The sequence below is a fragment of the Helianthus annuus genome, chromosome 6 (genome assembly GCF_002127325.2).
Source record: "Helianthus annuus cultivar XRQ/B chromosome 6, HanXRQr2.0-SUNRISE, whole genome shotgun sequence".
Lineage (NCBI taxonomy): Eukaryota > Viridiplantae > Streptophyta > Magnoliopsida > Asterales > Asteraceae > Helianthus > Helianthus annuus.
This window is the reverse complement of record NC_035438.2, coordinates 105,468,094-105,479,818: the sequence shown is the minus strand read 5'-3', so window position 1 is coordinate 105,479,818 and position 11,725 is coordinate 105,468,094.

Below are 11,725 nucleotides of genomic sequence, written 5' to 3'. Positions count from 1 at the left end.
ACATATACTAGTTACTTGATATTTAACGGGTGTTATTGTCACACCCCCAAAATCCACCTGCGGAGTATCACCGCTTGGGAGCGTGACTGACCAGGATCAAGCCACCAATCATATTGAACATGCATTTAATATTAAGTAAAATAAATGAAAACCATCCATTCAATACAAAAGGTGATCAAACAAATCATCGTTTCAAAATGTAGCGGAAGCATAGTAAATAAACCAGTAGTAGCTAACAGTTTCAAGTGTCATAATAGTTTAACAGAAAAGTCACGATCCTTGTCCACAACGACCCGCTTCTCCAGTGCAAGCTCCAGGTACCTAACGATCTGCAAGGCATGTAACAGAATGATCAACAAACTAGTTGAGCGAGTTCACAGAAAGTAAATGCGTAATAGTAAGTTCGTTTGTAACAGGTGGCTCTACCGGGCCGATTGTATGTTCTATTGGTGGTGGTGTTCCACGTTACTGTGTGGTGGTGTTCCACGTTACTGTGTGGTGGTGTTCCACGTTACTGTGTGGTGGTGTTCCACGTTACTGTGTGGTGGTGTTCCACGTTACTGTGTGGTGGTGTTCCACGTTACTGTGTGGTGGTGTTCCACGTTACTGTGTGGTGGTGTTCCACGTTACTGTGTGGTGGTGTTCCACGTTACTGTGTGGTGGTGTTCCACGTTACTGTGTGGTGGTGTTCCACGTTGTATAACCACTAGACTACTCGTAACTATAGGTATCCTTCACAACCGAGGATAGTAAAGTGGTAGTCTAGGCATAGTGTCAATAATGTATCTAATCAACCTTTCAATCCCATTCCCAACACCCCGGGAACCCCATGCCTTGGTAAGAGTGTGAACTCACCTTGGTTTTGCTCGGTATGCTAGGTTATGCACCCACTAGTAATCAATCAAGTCCTATTGTATGTACGTATGACAAATCAGTTTACGTTCAAAATGATACGCAATATCATGTATCAATCATGTATCATATAACAGTTAACTCGTTCATGCTATTCACGTAATTCATACGAATATATATACAGGATCATGCATCTCACAAAACTCAGACAAATCAGACAAGTATGGGGGGGGGGTCTCCCCTGTTCAGCACTCATACAACCTCAGACAAATAATCCGCACATAAATTCAGGCATGGTTGATCATATTAACCTCAGACCAAATCAAACCCAATAAACTCGGCCCAAATACAATTCAATTAAGTTCGGACCATAACAAACCAATTAAGTTCGGGCCAGTTATCAATACACATATTCGGACCAATTGCTTAACATAATAAATTCGGACAAGAGACCCAATTATATTCGGACAAGAGGTCAAATTCTTAAACTCGGACACGATCCAAATCCCTTTAAACTCGGACCATTGAAAGCCTTAAACTCGGTCCATTATCACTTATACTCGGACCATCAATCCCAATTAAACTCGGACCCTTCATTTAGTTAAACTCGGACCACTAGGGGTCCATTTATATTCGGACCATCATCACCAAGGAATTAAATTCGGACCTATATGGTAATCAATTAAACTCGGACCATGTTTAATACATTAAACTCGGACCATGGTTAGAAAATATACTCGGCCCACTAGTTAACATTTAAACTCGGACCACTAGCATTTCAATTAAACTCAGACTTTCAATTAACCATTAACTCAGACTATCATGCGTGAATTTCAATACAGAAGACGATCTAATCAGTTACGTTTTCATACGATTTCATTCAACAAACCCTAAATCAAAACATATGACGGCAGAATCATGATCAATCCATTCATGCTCAACAACAATCAAGCTAAATCATTATAGGAATCATCTATCAATCATACAACTATTCATTATCATCAATAGTTCAGAATCAAATCAAAATCACAACCCATCACATGAAGAACTAGGGTTTTCCAAGAACACAAGAATCAAGAAATCAATAAACAATCAACAATTATTCATAACAATGATTAAACAATTACCTTGAATGATTGTAGATGAGTAAAGTGATCAAACTCGTGATGATTATCTTGGTGATGATTGCTAGAGCCTAAGAAATGAGAGTACGTGCTTTTGTTTCTTGTGATGATTAGGGAATGATTAGTGAAAAAGATTAGGGTTTTAAGTGTTACAAGAATTTCACTAATTGTCCTCTACATCCTCAAGTATTACATTTTACAATAGTGCACCATTCCAATTAATTACACAACTTCACCACCAAGTTTACACATTTGACAAGTTTCACAAATAACAACCAACTATGCACAATCAAACAATCAAACATATATATAATTTCATGGCAATCAATACATGATCGTGCAATAAATACAAAATAAAGTCTTAGAAATTCGAGTTGTCACATTATCCCCAACTTAAAAGAAATTTCGTCCCGAAATTTGGTACGCACTCACTGAGGAAGCTAGGTAAGTTACATCGTTTACCGGTTTTCCTGGGGTGTCACATCATCCCCCCGTTGATTTGGAATTTCGTCCCGAAATTCAGTAGTAGTAGCTTCAGCCTCAGTAGTGGATGCATTGGTTTCGAATAACTGGGGTACTTTTCTGTCATCTGATCTTCGCGTTCCCAGGTGTACTCTGGGCCACGTCGGGAGTTCCAACGAACTCGAACAAGAGGGATTCTCTTGTGTTTGAGGACCTTACATCCCGGTCCGTGATTTCAACTGGTTCCTCGACGAACTGCAACCGCTCGTCGATAGTGAGTTCCTTAAAAGGAACTATAAGGGTCTCACCTGACAGGCACTTCTTCAGATTCGACACATGAAATACATTGTGAACTGCACCGAGTTCAGCTGTTAGGTTCAGTCTGTAGGCTAATGGGCCTATTCTTTCAGTGATTTCGAACGGTCCAACATACCGTGGATTGAGTTTGCCTCGTTTACCTAAACGAACCACACCCTTCCAGGGTGAGACTTTTAATAAAACCCGGTCCCCGACCTGAAATTCCAATGGTCTCTTACGCTTATCCGCGTAGGCTTTCTGACGGTCGCGTGCTGCCGCCATGCGTTGTCGTATCTGCGCAATCTTTTCTGTGGCGTCCACTACAATCTCTGGACCCGTAATTTGACTATCTCCCACCTCTGCCCAACAGAGAGGTGACCGGCATTTACGTCCTTACAATGCCTCGAATGGAGCGGCTTGAATGCTGGTATGATAGCTGTTATTGTAAGAAAACTCCACTAATGGGAGGTGCTTTTCCCAGCCGTTGCCGAAATCAATAACACACGCTCGAAGCATGTCTTCTAGAGTTTGGATAGTGCGCTCAGACTGCCCATCCGTCTGAGGATGATATGCTGTGCTCATGTCTAATCGTGAGCCAAAGGATTTGTGCATCGCTTGCCATAGCTCTGACGTAAACCGTGCATCGCGGTCTGAAATGATAGAGATGGGCACTCCGTGCCTTGAAACAACTTCTTTCATGAAGATGTCTGCTAGGGTAGAAGCTTATCCGTTTCTTTGATAGCCAAGAAGTGAGCAGACTTTGTGAGTCGATCAACGATCGCCCAGATAGTGTCATTCCCACGCTGGGATCTAGGAAGGCCAGTAACAAAATCCATGGAAATTGCTCCCATCTCCATTGTGGTATCTTAGGCTGCTGAAGTAGACCAGCTGGTTTCTGGTGCTCTGTCTTGACTCTCGCACAAGTCAAACATTTGTCGACGTAGGTTGTAACGTGGGCCTTCATGCTAGGCCACCAATATGTAGTTCTGATATCGTGGTACATTTTATCCGAACCTGGATGTACCGTGTAGCGAGACTTATGAGCTTCATTCAACACAAGTTCCCGTAAGCCGCCATATAGTGGGACCCAAATACGTCCTGTCACATAGTAGGCGTCGTCTTCCCTTTGTTCTAATCGTTGCCGTGATCCGCGTAAGGCTTCAGCCTTGACGTTTTCGGGCTTCAGTGCTTCTGTCTGAGCAGCTCGTATCTGTGCAGGAAGGCTAGACTGAATCGCAAGCTGTAGCGCTCGCACGCGCCGAGGTAAAGTGTCCTTTCGACTGAGGGCATCAGCCACAACATTGGCCTTGCTTGGATGATACTTGATGGCGCATTCGTAGTCGTTCAGTAGTTCAACCCATCTCCGTTGGCGCGTGTTCAAATCCTCCTGCTTAAGGATATGCTCGAGACTCCTGTGATCGGTGTAAATCGTGCACCTGGTACCGTACAGGTAGTGTCGCCATATCTTAAGCGCGAAAACAACAGCTCCCAGCTCCAAATCGTGCGTCGTATAATTCCGTTCATGAACCTTGAGTTGCCGAGAGGCGTATGCAATAACTTTATCCCGCTGCATCAATACGCAACCAAGCCCCTGTATCGATGCGTCACAATAAACCACGAAGTCATCCGTGCCCTCTGGCAATGAGAGAATTGGTGCGCTGCAAAGCCTATCCTTTAAGTACTGAAAAGCGGTCTCTTGCGTATTACCCCATCTGTAAACGACACCTTTCTGTGTTAGCATAGTAAGTGGCTGCGCGATCTTGGAGAAGTCTTTAATAAATCGCCTGTAGTACCCCGCCAAACCCAATATTTGGCGTATTTCTGTCGGTGTGCGCGGTGCAGGCCAGTTCCTGATCGAATCTACCTTGGATGGATCAACATGAATCCCATCCCTGTTCACCACATGGCCTAAGAAGTGGACTTCATGAAGCCAGAAGTCGCATTTTGAAAACTTGGCGTACAATTGTTCCTTTCGAAGAAGTTCCAAGATAAGACGTAAGTGCTGCTCGTGTTCCTCCTGACTCTTGGAGTAGATCAGAATGGCGTCGATGAAGGCAATGACGAACTTGTCTAGATAGGGTTTACACACCCTGTTCATAAGATCCATGAAGACTGCAGGCGCGTTCGTAAGCCCGAATGGCATGACAAGAAACTCGTAGTGACCGTAACGAGTTCTGAAAGCGGTTTTGGAGACGTCCTCATCCCGGACTCTCAGCTGATGATAACCTGACCTTAAATCAATCTTGGAATAGTAACACGACCCTTGCAGCTGGTCGAATAAGTCATCTATACGCGGAAGAGGATAACGGTTCTTCACCGTCACCTTGTTGAGTTCACGGTAGTCGATGCACATTCTGAACGTACCGTCTTTCTTCTTCACAAATAACACTGGAGCTCCCCAAGGCGAAGAGCTAGGTCGGATAAATCCCTTATCCAAGATTCCTGGTAGCTGCGTCGATAGTTCTTCCGATTCTGGTGGAGTTAAGCGATACGGTGCTCGAGCTATGGGTGCTGCTCCTGGAGCGAGCTCGATTTGAAATTCGTCCTGATGATGCGGCGGTAGACCAGGTAAATCTTTAGGAAACACCTGAGTAAAGTCGCATACAACTGGATGATCTTCCAACTTCTTTTCTTTCGCTGCTGCTGTGCTTGAGACCGAACGGTAGTTGAACTCTTGCTGAAATACCCATCCCTTTCCCGCTTGTTGTCATTAGGAGTAGCGGGAGTAGCAGAAGTGATAGCGGTAGTAATAGTGCTGATACAACTAGGCAGCCTGTTCTGTTCCACTGCCTGATCCGTGAATGTCTGGGGCATTATCGAGGTTAGCCGATGTAGCATGGCTCTGAACTTCTGAGGCTAGACCCTTGAGGTACAATTCGATACGCTTGTTTGGAGGGTCCACCATGGTTGGACACAAGATGGCCAGTTCGTCCGACCGTTTCGTATATGCATCAACTTCTGACCCCGTCATTTTCAAATGGTAAGGCTCCACTTCCAACTAGTATCTGTACTTGCGCGTTCCACCTGGTTAGCGCGATTCCTACCAAAGTACCAGTGGCGTACTTGACCCTGCGAGCCTCAGGGCGTTCACACATGAAGTTCTTGAATGTGCCACTGAATGTGCTTGGACGACAGTCCATGATGTTCTGGAATGTGTGCGTTCTGACCCGTTGCGCGAGAAAGATAGATCAAGGTTAAGCGCGAAAGTTGGGTCACGAGAGTAGGATCTAACATCCTAGAATAGGTCTGGGATAGCAGGTTATACCTCCTGCTTGTGCGGCTGCAAGTGCCGCAGCAACTTGTTCGTTAATGAGAGCCGTCAACTGGGCTTGAGTCATGTCAACACGTCCAGACATGATCGAACAGTAAAGGTAGCATAAGTAAGAATGGTTCACGAATAGTGCGATGACAGAAGAGTGTAAGCACGTATGTATTCTCATGCAATGACAAGTAGTGAGCAAAGTAATGTAAGCATACTACGAGCAAAGTTCTATGCAAATTCTAGCATGTAGGCAATAAACATAAACCTTATTACCTAGGATGTCGAGTCTTGCACGTGGAGCGAAGCGTCGCTGTGGATCGTTGAGAGCACTGTTCTGGTTATAGTCTGGTTTTAATAAAAACGTTTTCCCATATTAAAACCAAGTTCTCTATAACCAATGGCTCTGATACCAATCTGTCACACCCCCAAAATCCACCTGCGGAGTATCACCGCTTGGGAGCGTGACTGACCAGGATCAAGCCACCAATCATATTGAACATGCATTTAATATTAAGTAAAATAAATGAAAACCATCCATTCAATACAAAAGGTGATCAAACAAATCATCGTTTCAAAATGTAGCGGAAGCATAGTAAATAAACCAGTAGTAGCTAACAGTTTCAAGTGTCATAATAGTTTAACAGAAAAGTCACGATCCTTGTCCACAACGACCCGCTTCTCCAGTGCAAGCTCCAGGTACCTAACGATCTGCAAGGCATGTAACAGAATGATCAACAAACTAGTTGAGCGAGTTCACAGAAAGTAAATGCGTAATAGTAAGTTCGTTTGTAACAGGTGGCTCTACCGGGCCGATTGTATGTTCTATTGGTGGTGGTGTTCCACGTTACTGTGTGGTGGTGTTCCACGTTACTGTGTGGTGGTGTTCCACGTTACTGTGTGGTGGTGTTCCACGTTACTGTGTGGTGGTGTTCCACGTTACTGTGTGGTGGTGTTCCACGTTACTGTGTGGTGGTGTTCCACGTTACTGTGTGGTGGTGTTCCACGTTACTGTGTGGTGTCCCGTTACTGTGGTGGTGTTCCACGTTACTGTGTGGTGGTGTTCCACGTTACTGTGTGGTGGTGTTCCACGTTGTATAACCACTAGACTACTCGTAACTATAGGTATCCTTCACAACCGAGGATAGTAAAGTGGTAGTCTAGGCATAGTGTCAATAATGTATCTAATCAACCTTTCAATCCCATTCCCAACACCCCGGGAACCCCATGCCTTGGTAAGAGTGTGAACTCACCTTGGTTTTGCTCGGTATGCTAGGTTATGCACCCACTAGTAATCAATCAAGTCCTATTGTATGTACGTATGACAAATCAGTTTACGTTCAAAATGATACGCAATATCATGTATCAATCATGTATCATATAACAGTTAACTCGTTCATGCTATTCACGTAATTCATACGAATATATATACAGGATCATGCATCTCACAAAACTCAGACAAATCAGACAAGTATGGGGGGGGGGGTCTCCCCTGTTCAGCACTCATACAACCTCAGACAAATAATCCGCACATAAATTCAGGCATGGTTGATCATATTAACCTCAGACCAAATCAAACCCAATAAACTCGGCCCAAATACAATTCAATTAAGTTCGGACCATAACAAACCAATTAAGTTCGGGCCAGTTATCAATACACATATTCGGACCAATTGCTTAACATAATAAATTCGGACAAGAGACCCAATTATATTCGGACAAGAGGTCAAATTCTTAAACTCGGACACGATCCAAATCCCTTTAAACTCGGACCATTGAAAGCCTTAAACTCGGTCCATTATCACTTATACTCGGACCATCAATCCCAATTAAACTCGGACCCTTCATTTAGTTAAACTCGGACCACTAGGGGTCCATTTATATTCGGACCATCATCACCAAGGAATTAAATTCGGACCTATATGGTAATCAATTAAACTCGGACCATGTTTAATACATTAAACTCGGACCATGGTTAGAAAATATACTCGGCCCACTAGTTAACATTTAAACTCGGACCACTAGCATTTCAATTAAACTCAGACTTTCAATTAACCATTAACTCAGACTATCATGCGTGAATTTCAATACAGAAGACGATCTAATCAGTTACGTTTTCATACGATTTCATTCAACAAACCCTAAATCAAAACATATGACGGCAGAATCATGATCAATCCATTCATGCTCAACAACAATCAAGCTAAATCATTATAGGAATCATCTATCAATCATACAACTATTCATTATCATCAATAGTTCAGAATCAAATCAAAATCACAACCCATCACATGAAGAACTAGGGTTTTCCAAGAACACAAGAATCAAGAAATCAATAAACAATCAACAATTATTCATAACAATGATTAAACAATTACCTTGAATGATTGTAGATGAGTAAAGTGATCAAACTCGTGATGATTATCTTGGTGATGATTGCTAGAGCCTAAGAAATGAGAGTACGTGCTTTTGTTTCTTGTGATGATTAGGGAATGATTAGTGAAAAAGATTAGGGTTTTAAGTGTTACAAGAATTTCACTAATTGTCCTCTACATCCTCAAGTATTACATTTTACAATAGTGCACCATTCCAATTAATTACACAACTTCACCACCAAGTTTACACATTTGACAAGTTTCACAAATAACAACCAACTATGCACAATCAAACAATCAAACATATATATAATTTCATGGCAATCAATACATGATCGTGCAATAAATACAAAATAAAGTCTTAGAAATTCGAGTTGTCACAGTTATGGTAAACGAGGATCATGACTAGCCAAAAATAATTAAACAATGGGTTTGACAAATATCTGTTGTCCCGGGTAATGTCTGGTTGTTCGGTCGGATACTATTCCGTTAAGTTGTTTAATTGTTCCGAAAGGCGTCTTATACATATATTTTTGTAATGAAATTTATTCCTAACACATAGGAAAACATACCGGACTATTTAGTAACTTTTCTGTATACTACTAGTATGCTAACACGCACATGTACGTATAACACAATAATCAGAGAGCAGTTAAATGATTCAGCACAGTCATCAAGCACTTTAATTAACACTAATAAATTGTACGGAATACATGTAAATTGAGGGTTGTCACATTCTCCCCCTATTAAGAGAATTTCGTCTCGAAATTTAGCGCGTAGTTACTGAGGAAGCTAGTTAAGTTGCGTTGGTTTCCTGGTTTTCCCGGGGTGTCACATCATCCCCCCGTTGATTTGGAATTTCTTCCCGAAATTCTGCAGAAGCTTCAGCCTCAGTAGTGGTTGCGTTCTTCTTATACAGTTGGGGATGCTTGAGTTTCATTTGGTCTTCTCGTTCCCAGGTATACTCTGGGAACGAACTCGAACGAGAGGTATCCTGGTACGCTTGAGGATCTTAACATCTCGATCCGTAATCTCTATTGGTTCTTCGACGAATCGCAGCTGGTCGTCGATAGTGAGCTCCTTTAAGGGAACTATGAGGGTCTCATCTGACAGACACCTCTTCAGATTTGACACGTGGAATACGTTGTGAACTCCGCTGAGTTCTCCAGGTAGATTCAACCTGTAGGCCACTTTGCCAATTTTCTCGATGATCTCGAATGGTCCGACATAACGCGGTTTGAGCTTGCCTCGTTTTCCAAATCGGACTACACCTTTCCAAGGTGAGACTTTGAGCAGCACTCGATCCCCAACCTGGAACTCGAGTGGCTTTCTTCGCTTATCAGCATAACTTTTCTGGCGGTCACGAGCTGCCGCCATTCGTTGTCGTATCTGAGCAATCTTCTCGGTTGTATCTACTACGAGTTCTGGGCCAGTGATTTGACTGTCACCAACTTCTGCCCAACAGAGAGGTGATCGGCACTTGCGTCCATATAATGCCTCGAACGGAGCGGCCTGGATGCTGGTGTGGTAGCTGTTGTTATATGAAAACTCCACTAACGGGAGATGCTTTTCCCAGCCGTTACCAAAATCGATTACACATGCCCTAAGCATGTCTTCAAGAGTTTGGATGGTGCGTTCAGATTGCCCATCTGTCTGTGGATGATAAGCGGTGCTCATATCTAAACGTGAGCCAAAAGACTTGTGCATAGCTTGCCACAGTTCAGAGGTGAAACGCGCGTCACGATCAGAAATGATGGAGGTTGGCACTCCGTGCCTTGATACCACTTCTTTTAAATAGATGTCTGCTAGAGTAGAAAACTTATCCGTTTCCTTGATGGCCAGAAAATGTGCAGACTTGGTCAGTCGATCCATGATCACCCAAATGGTATCGTTTCCGCATTGAGATCTGGGCAGGCCAGTAACGAAATCCATGGAAATTTGCTCCCGTTTCCATTTAGGTATCTCTGGTTGTTGAAGTGGGCCTGATGGTTTCTGGCATTCGACCTTGACCCTAGTACAAGTCAAGCATTTACTGACGTAGGTTGCTATGCTGGCTTTCATACCAGGCCACCAGTATGTAGTCTTTAGGTCGTGGTACATCTTATCCGAACCAGGATGTACTGAATAACGAGACTTATGTGCTTCATCCATCACAAGCTCGCTTAGGTCTCCATCCAGTGGAACCCAGATGCGCCCGTCAACATAGTAGGCGCCGTTTTCCTTTTGTTCTAGCCGTTGCCTCGATCCTCTTAGGGACTCAGCCCTGATGTTTTCTTCTTTCAATGCTTCAACCTGAGCATCGCGAATCTGAGCGGGAAGGTTAGATTGGATGGTAAGCTGTAACGCACGTACACGCTTAGGTATAGTATCCTTTCGGCTTAGGGCGTCAGCCACAACATTGGCTTTGCCTGGATGGTATTTGATAGCGCATTCATAATCGTTCAAGAGTTCGACCCATCGGCGTTGACGCATGTTTAACTCATTTTGCTTAAAGATATGCTCGAGACTCCTGTGATCGGTGTAGATGGTGCACTTGGTACCGTACAGGTAGTGTCTCCATATCTTAAGCGCGAAAACGATTGCACCCAATTCCAGGTCGTGTGTAGTGTAGTTCCTTGCGTGAACTTTAAGTTGGTGCGATGCATAGGCAATGGCCTTGTCACGTTGCATCAAACACAACCAAGTCCTTGGATGGAAGCGTCGCAATAAACCACAAAATCATCTGGGCCTTCAGGCAATGAGAGGATTGGCGCGCTACAAAGTCTATCCTTCAAGTGCTGAAATGTGGACTCCTGTGCATCACCCCAACGATAGGGGACACCTTTCTGAGTCAATGAAGTGAGAGGTTGCGCAATCTTTGAGAAATCTTTGATGAATCTTCGGTAATATCCTGCCAAACCCATGAATTGGCGGATTTCTGTTGGTGTGCGGGGTGCAGGCCAGTTCTTGATCGAGTCAACCCTGGATGGATCAACATGAATCCCATCCTTGTTCACCACATGGCCCAGAAAATGGACTTCGCGAAGCCAGAAGTCACATTTCGTAAACTTGGCATACAACTGCTCTTTACGAAGTAGTTCCAGAATAAGCCTCAGGTGTTGCTCATGTTCCTCCTGACTCTTAGAATAGATCAGGATGTCGTCGATGAAAACAATAACGAACTTATCCAGGTAAGGTTTGCACACTCGGTTCATGAGATCCATGAATACTGCAGGTGCATTCGTTAATCCGAAAGGCATAACTAGAAACTCGTAATGGCCGTAACGAGTTCTGAATGCTGTTTTGGAGACGTCCTCCTCTCGGACTCTCAGCTGATGGTAGCCTGACCTTAGGTCAATCTTAGAATAGAAGCTTGA